General features: G+C 39.1%; 1 protein-coding gene across 1 annotated transcript in view; it reads right to left on the bottom strand.

The window, feature by feature from the left end:
- The window catches only part of LOC141337911 (uncharacterized), a 536,025-nt gene that overhangs the window by 435,207 nt on the left and 89,051 nt on the right, over positions 1-11,767 (bottom strand). The gene's annotated exons all lie outside the window — the stretch shown is intronic.

The following is an 11,767-nucleotide window of genomic DNA, read 5'->3' on the forward strand; positions in this document are numbered from 1 at the left end:
CTCAAATGTGTGATAACCAGGAGAAGGTGATTGCTTTTGCCTCAAGGGCATTGTCTTCTGCGGAAAAAAAAAATTATAGTACCTCGGAAAAGGAGTGTTTGGCTGTAGTTTGGGCAGTGGAAAAGTGGAGGCACTACTTGGAGGGGCCCCCATGAAGTTGGCCCCCCACCCAACGCAAAACGTCGCAAAAATATCTCAATCGTTTGTGCTTCGTTTGTGCTGGTTTGTGCTGTAAAGATTTTCGTTTGTGCTGCTTTGGTTTGTTAGATATAAAATATTTATTTAACCCATAAGAACCCGGACCTATTTCTCCTTATAGGAAAATTATGAGGCATATAGTACAGACCAAATGGACCACTTATAACATGTTTCTGCAGTTGTTTTTGAAATGCAACCCTTCTTTGTGAAAGATCTGTAATGTTACATATATGTCACATTGGGCGTTTATAATAATTTTTTCATGTTACACATATGTCACATTGGGCATTTATTTCAGAATTGAAAAAATTATATTTTGTCAGTTTTATTTGCTACATAACATTTTTTTTTCTTTTTATTTGCTTTTCCATAACATATTTCAAAGCTACATAACTGTGACCATTACATTTTACAACAACTCTCTCGAAACATCAGAATTCTACCTTTTTTGGTATATGGTTGTTCATGTTTTTTTTTCATAACTTGAACTAAATAAAAATAAATAACTACCTCACACTGGAGGTCAACATGTTAAACATGCACATAACATTGCAATAATTTGTATATTGTGCAATAAAACTGTAACTATAAAAAAAGTTTCAAAATACATTTCATTAACAATTTATTTAATGTGACATTATTTTAAATGTTCTTTTTGTTAATATATTCTTTGAAATGAGCAGTAGAAAATATATAACACTAAAAAACTTTAATCAGCTAAATTAATTGAGCAGTTTATTAGCATTTTTCTTAATGTGACAAATATGTCACATCAAAATTCCACCTATTGTTTTAAGGGTAACAGCCCGATGTGACGTATATGTCACCACAATATCTTTGTAACTTGTTTTATATCAGTTTGTTCAAGAAATGTATTAAAATCAGGGTAAGTGTAATCTAGGATGTGTTATTAAAACATTAGAATAGTTGAATGGGTTGAAACATACCTTTAGTAACAAAAAAAAGCATCTTTAAAAATTGCTGACACTGCAACATGTGCTCACCATACAGTCCACCATTTTGGAAATGTTGCCATGACAACAAAAAATGCACACATTTTCACGTGACTGAACCTGGATGTTACTTATGTGTCACTTTGGGATTTCCTGAGTTGAAAATAAGGGATAATGCTTTAAAAAGACCTTTCCAGATAATTACAATTGTTTGTGACACCCGCGTCACAGTGGGTCCTTATGGGTTAAAGGTCATTCTCAGGTCACTCAGCCCCCCCACATGCTCTAAATTCACCCCAAATAGTCTCGTTCGTTTGTGCTTCGTTTGTGCTGGTTTGTGCCGGTAAAAGTTTCGTTTGTGGTGCTTCAGTTTTTAAAATATTAGACTTTACATTATAGGCGATGACGTCACCAGCCCCCCACACGCTCCAAACGGACTCAAAATAGGCTCAATCGTTAGTGCTTCGTTTGTGCTGATTTGTGCTGTAAAGATTTTCGTTTGTGCTGCTTCAGTTTTTAAAATATTAGACATTGAATTTTTGGGTCGATGACGTCACCAGCCCCCCACACGCTCCAAATTCTCCCAAAATACTCCTGTTTGTTTGTGCTTTATTTGTGCTGGTTTGTGCTGTAAAACAATCGTTTGTGCTGCTTTGGTTTTTTTCGATATTAAAATAATATTTAATGGTCATTCTGAGGTCACTTAGCCCCCCACATGCACTAAATTCACCCCAAATAGTCTCGTTCGTTTGTGCTTCGTTTGTGCTGGTTTGTGCCGGTAAAAGTTTCGTTTGTGCTGCTTCAGTTTTTAAAATATTAGACTTTACATTATAGGCGATGACGTCACCAGCCCCCCACACGCTCCAAACGGACTCAAAATAGGCTCAATCATTAGTGCTTCGTTTGTGCTGATTTGTGCTGTAAAGATTTTCGTTTGTGCTGCAGTGTTTTGTTTTGTTTTTCTTTTCTTTTCTTTTCTTTTCGTAACAAACGGACACTGCGGATCAAAGGATGTGTGGAATGTAACACCAATTTAAAGGTAAATGTTTTTACTTGTTACTGTAGGCCTATGTCATTATGTAAATAACAGTATGTCATAAATACACGCACCGTAATACCTTTGCTGTATCTCTGTGCTTATACAGGCAATATGTGTGTGTGTGTGTGTGTGTGTGTGTGTGTGTGTGTGTGTGTGTGTGTGTACCTGGTATTCATCACCATGAGGAAACAGGCTTATAAATCATGCACAATGAGTTTTTTTGATGAAGTAAAAGTGTGCACAGTCTCCTGTGAGGGCTAGGTTTAGGGTGTAGGGTAGGTGTAGGGCGATAGAAAGTACGGTTTGTACAGTATAAAAACCTTTACGCCTATGGAATGTCCCCATAAAACATGTAAACCAGTGTGTGTGTGTGTGTGTGTGTGTGTGTATTATATGCATGTATGAAAACTCATGATTCAATTAAGTCAGAATTATTTTACTTGAAAAACTGAATTAAAGTGTACTATTGAACATCCAATAACAACTTTAAAAACCTTTAAAACCTCTAAAAATCTTTAAAATCTTAAACTTAAAAACACTTAATACTGACAAGCCATGGCACACTGTCTGCCTTCAAGTCAAAAGTGCAACACAGAATAGATTGAAGTCCAAACTCCATCAAGCCTGACTTCCAGAAGAGCAGAAACAACTTCTCCAAACAGTAGGAAAACAAGGCTGTGTGGCATACGACAAAAATACTTGTAAGATTAAATGCAAACAGTGCAATCTATCTTTTGTGTATAGCACTGCATGTGGGCATATTTTGTTTTTTTCTGACACTCCTGTCACTCCACTTCTTAGGTCATCAAACATCTCCCAGACTAGGCCTGTCACGATAACAAATTTTGCTGGACGATAAATTGTCCAAGAAATTATTGCGATAAACGATAATATTGTCAATCTGAGACCATTTTCATCTAGAATAATGATAATGGCATAATAATGCACATATACGCCTTTCAAAATTCAAAAACGTTTATTTTTAGACTATTTAACACTGAAAATGGAAAACATTTTAAATATCCACAATAACAATGAACAAAACAACCAAAAACAATAAAAGCAATGGACTCTCAGTCTCTGTTAACAAAAAAAAAAAAAATTTCCCATCTGGGAAAACTGCAACGGATGATTGTGTTTTAGGTGCATGTGCATGTTTGTTGTGTTACCGGTTTTAGTCGATACTGTTTTACAACAAATGCGACATACCGGCTCGCTCAGGTTAAGTGGTTCACCACGGTCATTCGGTTTGAATCTGAAGTGCTCCCACACGGCAGCTGGCGCGTTTGGCTTTGAAACCAATTCCATGTCACAACTTGCGTCTCGTCTTTTTGCTCTTCTCTGCAGTCGCCTCAAGCACTCCCGCCTTCCCACACAAAGTCCATGTGACTGACAAGCGCCGCCTCCCCACACAGAAGACAATGCAACTGACAAGAGGGTTCGCTTCTCCTACGCTAAGGAAACGAGAGTTGTCATTCAGTCGCGGATAACAAACAAGTATGCAAATGAAATTATCGCGGCCGGAAAAATTATCGAGGTCATTTTTTTTATCGTGCGATTAATCGATTTATCGACTATCGCGACAGGCCTATCCCAGACACATGGAGACCTCCTGCAGTAGGCCACATAATGTCCAAGAGCATCCTGGGTTAAGCCTTCTTTGAAAGCAATGACTGCCCTTAAGGTAAATCTCTTTCCTTGGAGCATTAGATTGGAGGGAAATTCACTCAAAGGAAATTCTATGGAGCTGCTTCCCAGGTCAGTGTCAATCCACAGAAGTTCTCCCAGACTGTATCTGTGAGACACTTTGCCTGCACAGAGTACTGTACTTTCCCTGATGTAGAGTCTGTCTTGAATGCAGAGGGACACTGTGATGGACATTGGATTGGCCTGAGGCAGGGGGAATCTGGAAGGTTAAGGCCTGATTTCTATGTAGTTCTCTGTGGCTGATGGATAGACCTTGGCTCTTTTAAAGGCAAATGTGCAGGGGCTTTTCACTTCTTGCCAAATGTGATGATTTATCACATGCATCCAGATGCCAGGCTTCAAGATAGTGTATTCCCTTTTTTGTGTTTTAGAGAACTTGTTTTTGTACTGTTCATGACCTCAAGGGTAGATTATTGTAATGCTTTATTGGGTGGTTGTTCTGCACGCTTAATAAACAAACTCCAGCTGGTCCAAAATGCAGCACCTAGAGTTCTTACTAGAAGCAGAAAGTATGACCATATTAGCCCGGTTCTGTCAACACTGCATTGGCTCCCTATAAAACATCGTATAGATTTTAAAATCTTGCTAATTACTTATAAAGCCCACAATGGTTTAGCTCCTCAGTACTTGAACGAGCTCCTATCGTATTATAGTCCTTCACGTCCGCTGCGTTCTCAAAATTCTGGCAATTTGATAATACCTAGAATATCAAAATCAACTGCCGGTGGCAGATAATTTTCTTATCTAGCGCCTAAACTCTGGAACAATCTACCAAACACTGTTCGGGAGGCAGACACACTCTGTCAGTTTAAATCTAGATTAAAGACACATCTCTTTAACCTGGCTTACACATAAAACATTAACACATTCCTATAATTCAAATCCATTAAAGGATTGTTAGGCTGCATTAATTAGGTTAGCCGGAACCGAAAACACCTCACATTACATCTGATGCACTCGTTGCATCGTAAAAAGAATGGCATCTACGCTAATATTAGTCTGTTTCATTCTTATTCCGAGGTCACCGTAGCCACCAGACCCAGCCTGTATCCAGATCAGATGGTCACTCCAGTCCCCCGGATCCAGTCCGCACCGGCTTAGATCATGGATCACCACCTGGAGATGACTTCAATAGCCGTGGATGTCAACCAGATGAGCTCCAGAGACCGATCATCAATGAAGACCTCGCCAACCTAGACGGCCATCGGTGCTACACCACAGGAACCTGATGAGTTCTCTACAATCGGACATTGGTACAAATTGCTGGTTTCGTCTGGCCAGAGGAGAACTGGTCCCCCGACTGAGCCTGGTTTCTCCCAAGTTTTTTTTCTCCATTTCTGTCACCTGTGGAGTTTTGGTTCCTTGCCGCTGTCGCCTCTGGCTTGCTTAGTTGGGAACATTTTCCAGCGATATCGTATACTATTTGAACTGAACTGACGATGATATCACTGAATTCATTGATGAACTGCCTTTAACTGAAAATTGATTATCTACAATAATGCATTACTTACACACTATTGTTCTGTTTAAATACTGTGCAGTTGCTTTGACACAGTCTGTATTGTTACAAGCGCTATATAAATAAAGGTGACTTGACTTGACTTGACTTGAACTGTTTCAGGCATAAATTCAATCCATTTCTGAAATGGAATTTCAAGATCAAAAGTCCAGCAATCTTTTGGTCTGGGGGAAAGGGACCCTGGCTCAAAATCAGTGTCATCACTACTGCCACTTGTTTCATTATCACTTTCATCTTGATTAAGCCCTAAAGCAGTCCAGGGGCCTCATTTATAAAGACTTGCGTAGAAACCATCCTTGATTTTATCTAAGAACTTTTCTGATTTGATCGTAAGAGCGATTCAGAGAAAACGAACGTACCACGAAATCCATGCGTACGCCAGTCATTCGGTTATAAATCACAAATGATCGTGGAATTGTGTGCAGCTGAATGTTCCGCCGTCGAAACGCCCCTGCTTAATTAATTAACATATAAAATGAGCTCATTCCTAAAGCAAAAACTCTGTGACAATGGCAAGTAAAAAGGAGCGCAAGAAATCAAATTATAGTTAGGCTGAACTATCTGCAATACCAGGCATTACCACAAGGAAACGGTCGTACGCCAAGCTGGAATCTGACGTGGAGATAAGTACTTTTCCACGTCAACGACGGTTTTTATAAATCTGTACTTTGACGTGGATTTGATCGTACGAACACTCTAAGATCAAATCAGTGCGTAAGAAAATTTTATAAATGAGGCCCCAGATGTTGTGTCTGTTTAATTTAACAAAAGTGTATAGAGCCTTTGCGGTGATCTTGTTCTCTAACTGCTTGCTAAGCTCTGTCCAGATGCTCTGATTAGGAGTAGCTATCTTGCCATTTTTGACTATGGCCTCTTTTGATGAACACAGGACTGTGAAAATGGAATCCCTGTCGACTGCTGGTTTCTTGGGCATCTGGCATAAGCAAAATATAATTACTCAAATAATCCTGACTACAAAAATGGCATGTATAGTATAAACCTATATGTACTTTATATCTTATATTACTAAAAATATGGTAATATATGGTATGGTACGAGTACTAGCAATGAGTTTTCTGTTCAATAAACATTGACAATCTTAGCTTAAATGAAGCTCTCCTCTAACTCAATTTCACAAGAGCATCTTGAACAGAAGTGTCAAGTCGTGGTGGGAGTGTAGTGTATCAGATGATACTCCTTGTAAATAAGATTAATCAGGTGACAACAAAAGCACTGAAGTTACATAAAGCTACAACTTGATGGCGCTCGCACACAAAACCATTTTAAGTGAGAGAAAGTAACAGAAAAAAAGAGTCCGACAGCAGATGAATATTGAGATCCTTTTAATAAACATCACAACAACTACAAAAAAAATATTGATAAAGAGTTGTTGTTCTATTAAAACATCAGTATAATGCAACAATTTGGTTGAAATTGAATAAATGAGGAACCCAAAATAAAATGCTAAATAAAAGCAAAATAAAAATCAGCACAAACGAAGCACTAACGATTGAGCCTATTTTGAGTCCGTTTGGAGCGTGTGGGGGGCTGGTGACGTCATCGCCTATAATGTAAAGTCTAATATTTTAAAAACTGAAGCAGCACAAACGAAACTTTTACCGGCACAAACCAGCACAAACGAAGCACAAACGAACGAGACTATTTGGGGTGAATTTAGTGCATGTGGGGGGCTAAGTGACCTCAGAATGACCATTAAATATTATTTTAATATCGAAAAAAACCAAAGCAGCACAAACGATTGTTTTACGGCACAAACCAGCACAAATAAAGCACAAACAAACAGGAGTATTTTGGGAGAATTTGGAGCGTGTGGGGGGCTGGTGACGTCATCGACCCAAAAATTCAATGTCTAATATTTTAAAAACTGAAGCAGCACAAACGAAAATCTTTACAGCACAAATCAGCACAAACGATTGAGCCTATTTTGAGTCCGTTTGGAGCGTGTGGGGGGCTGGTGACGTCATCGCCTATAATGTAAAGTCTAATATTTTAAAAACTGAAGCAGCACAAACGAAACTTTTACCGGCACAAACCAGCACAAACGAAGCACAAACGAACGAGACTATTTGGGGTGAATTTAGAGCATGTGGGGGGGCTGAGTGACCTGAGAATGACCTTTAAATAAATATTTTATATCTAACAAACCAAAGCAGCACAAACGAAAATCTTTACAGCACAAACCAGCACAAACGAAGCACAAACGATTGAGATATTTTTGCGACGTTTTGCGTTGGGTGGGGGGCCAACTTCACGGAGGTCTTGGAGGGGACTCCCTTTGATGTCTTCACTGAACATGCTGCACTGTCTTGGGCATTTAATTGCCCAAAGACCACTTCTCGCTTGACTCGCTGGACCTTAAGGTTACAACAATTTGATTTTCGGGTCCAACATCGCAAGGGCTGCCTAAATTTGGTATCTGATGCCAGTGTTGTTTTCGTCAACGATGACGAAATCATTTAGTTGACGCCACTTTTTTTCGTGACGATAACGAGACGATGACGAGATAAAAACGGCTCGTTGATGACCAAAACATGACGAGACGTGTGTGAGTTTTCGTTGATGAGACGAGAATAGACAAAAATGTTAGTGGGTGGTCCGTCAGACGTTTAAAATGCATGACATTTCTGCTTATTGTGCATGCCAATCAAATCTGAAACGTATCTGCCGCTATGGCAAGCCGTTTTAGCATTAAATACTCCTTGCCATAATAGTATGGCAAGCCGTTTTAGCATTCCATCCTTGTTTGTCTTTTATGTTTTAAAACATTCCTTTATTATTGTAATTATTGTTGAAAATAGTCGATCTGGAAGCTCACATTGTGTTGAACTAAAGATCTGCTATTTTCAGAACTTTCAAGTGACACTACCCAACAGCAAAATACTTACTGACCTACATTAATTTGTTAAAAGACTTCTTTTTCCCCTTTTTTGACTAAAAGTAGACTAAAACCTTTTTGACTTTTCGTCGACTAAAACTAGACTAAAACCTTTTTGACTTTTCGTCGACTAAAATTGGACTAAAACTATCACATATGGAAGTGACTAAAAATTGACTAAAACTAATAAGCATTTTAGTCCAAAAGACTAAGACTAAATCTAAGATGGTTGTCAAAAACAACACTGCCTGATGCCTTGTCTCGCTCTTGTGAACCCTCATCGGTATCCAACCCTTGTTTCTCTATTACCCTCACTAATGCATCTCTGTTACCTCTCAGTCTTGATGAGATTCAACAGGCACAACAAGCTGACTTGGATTTGTTTCAATTAACTTCTTCCCCTCCACGATCTTCAAAGGATCAGGCCATCAGGTTTGAAAATGTACAAGGAATCTGGTACAGGAAAATTCCCCTGAAAGGAGACGGGGCTAAGTATCAGTTGGTAGTGCTGAAACAGCTCACCCAGACTTTCTTGCACTATTTTCATGATAACCCATTAGCGGGACAACTTAAAACACTGCTTAAAATATTGGAAGTGGCTTGGTGGCCGTCCGTGATGAAGGAAGTATTGAGCTATGTGAAGAGTTGCAAACCATGTCAGCAATACAAACCTGGTAATAGTAAAAAGGCTGGGCTCATGCAGAGCAACTTAGTTACGGAACCAGGACACACCCTCGGGATTGACCTGATGGGACCATTCCCTATCAGCAAGAAAAGAAACACCTGCCTATTAGTCATTGTGGATTATTTCACTAAGTGGGTAGAGCTGTTTCCTTTGAGGGACAGTAAGACCCAAAAGATAGCAAAGGTCCTTCGGGAAGAGATTTTCAGCCGATGGGGGGGTCCCAAAATATCTAGTTTCTGATAGGGGTCCACAATTTACCTCCACCCTCCTGTCGGAAGTGTGTAGATCCTGGGGTTGTATCCAAACCCTTACAACTTCATATCATCCACAGAGTAATCTGACTGAGAGGGTAAACAGAACACTTAAAACAATCATATGTCGGACAGCAACATCAGTCCTAGTACCAGTGGTTGCCTGAGTTATGTTATGCCATCAATACTGCCCAGCAGGAGATGACCGGCCGGACTCCAGCTGAGCTCATGTTGGGAAGGCAAATCTACGGGCCCCTAGAGCGACTTATTCATATCCACCCTTCACCTGAACAAGCGGCTAACACAGTACTGGAGAGACAACATCTTCAACAGGAGGTTGTGGGCAGGATGAAGATGAGTCAGGCTAAACAAGCTAAGTATTATAACCTTCGAAGAAAAGATGTGCAATTTCAGCTTGGGGACTTAGTTTGGTTAAAAACTCATCCCTTGTCTAATGCTGCCAATAAATTCACCTCTAAGCTAGCGCCTAAGTGGGAGGGTCCTGGCTTTATTACGAGTAAGAAAGGCCCAATAAATTACTCTGTTGCTTGGGGAGACCCACCGAGAACTGATGTGTTTAATGTGGTTAATTTGAAACGCTTTTGAAGCGCTTTTTTGGGCGTCCACCCTCTGTGGTCCAGGCTGGGGGGGGGGTACTAGGACGGCGTTCTCGATTCCCGACGGCGTTTGCCTGGGCCGTCTTTTGTTGGATTATTTGCGATCGCTTTATGGATTTTAAGAGACTGTTTTCGCCGTTGTTTCATCTGCTGGGATTTGCCGTCCACTAGGGACTTGTGGAGACTGTCGCCAGAGGATTACTTATACGGAACAGCTCATTTGGATTGTGCTCACGGACTTCAATTTGCCGGTGAGGCCCATTCTCTCACACTTGCATACACGCTCACGGACTTTGGGACTTTACACAGACACGCGCTATTTGTATATTTGTATATTCTGTGTTTTGGTAGTGTATTTGTAAATAACATATGAGAGGTTGGGCAGCAAATATTGTTTGTTGGGTTTCTTTTTGGGTTTAATTTTTGGAGATTGGAGAGTGTAAGTGTTGTTCAAACAACAGAATAGAACCGTGTTTTTCTGTGTGACCTGCCCGATATAGGCGGAGGGTTACAAATGAACATTAAATTAAAGTGTTAGATATCAGTTCACTTTAGTATGCCCAGCTTACAGTCACTTTTAAGATTGAACCTTCTGATGCTCCTAATTTGTGAGGTACACTTGTGGTCTTTATGCTCAAAAGTGACTGATTTTTACTGAAAATAAAGAAAAGTTACATTTCAGGTGTTCAATTTAATACATTTTTGTTCTGTATAGTACTGTGCAAATGTCTTATGCCACTAATATTTCCACCAGATAAAAAATGGTTTAAAGTCAGTTATTTCTATCTTTTGCTGCAGTGTGTCAGTAGGAAATATCAGTTTACATTACAGTTAACATTCACGTTGCCATTAATTGTAATAATCCAGTGAGATTTTTGTTTGCACAAGGCAGAGGCGGACAGTAGTGAAGTAAAAGTACAATGCTATAGAAGTACTTTTCACGTTTCTGTACTTTATTAGAGTGTATTTCTTTAGAAAACTTTACTTCAAAATATTCCACAGCATAATATTGTACTATTTGCTGCACTATTTTTCATATTAAATATAATTTAATACTTAATTACTTTAGAAATCTATTACTTTCCTACTTTTACTCAAGTAAAAGTAATTTAAATATTTACTTGAGTACAAGTACTACATTTTTAATGTTCTTAAGTATTAAGGGTAAAACTAACAACAACTTTTATTTACGAAATATAGTGCAATAAAAAGTATAAAAGTAAAACTATGCTTTGGAATGTAGTGAAGTAAAGTTTTCCAAAGAAAAAGCTTACTACAGATTCTTTTTAAATTTACTTGCGTAAATCAAAAATACTTCACTACTGTCCGCCTCTGGCACAAGGAGTCTGACAACAGCCAGTGCTCCACACAGAGATCTGATCTCATCATCATCAGTCCATCTGGAATGACATGAAGAAACAGAACAAACTGAGACCGACTTACTAAAGGCCTTTTCACACTAAATGCAAACATTTGGCACAATGACCCTTTTGAATTGAAACAATAGATCCCTATGGAGCTATTCACACCAGACGCAATCATCACATTATAGATGGTTTGTGTTTCTGCTGTGGAACCAAACTTTATTTATCTCAGTTTAATGCTGTATATTGAGCAGCAGATGATGTTAAATCCATATACGATAGACATATCTGAGGAAAAATGCATTGCATTAGCAGAAAGTGGTCAAATTGAAAGCACCACTCGTTGGAAAGTTGCCTCGCTTTTTCGCATCGCACTCAGTATAAAACGGCCGTGACAGTGTGTAAGGTTACCTTTCCTATAGAACAGGTATATACCTTATTCCTTTATTAAAATGAGACACTGCAGTTGAATAGGGGGAAAAAACAACTAATAGTTATCACCTCACTTCACCTCATCAAGTTGATTGAATACATTGAT

The sequence above is a fragment of the Garra rufa genome, chromosome 7 (genome assembly GCF_049309525.1).
Source record: "Garra rufa chromosome 7, GarRuf1.0, whole genome shotgun sequence".
Classification (NCBI taxonomy): Eukaryota; Metazoa; Chordata; class Actinopteri; order Cypriniformes; family Cyprinidae; genus Garra; species Garra rufa.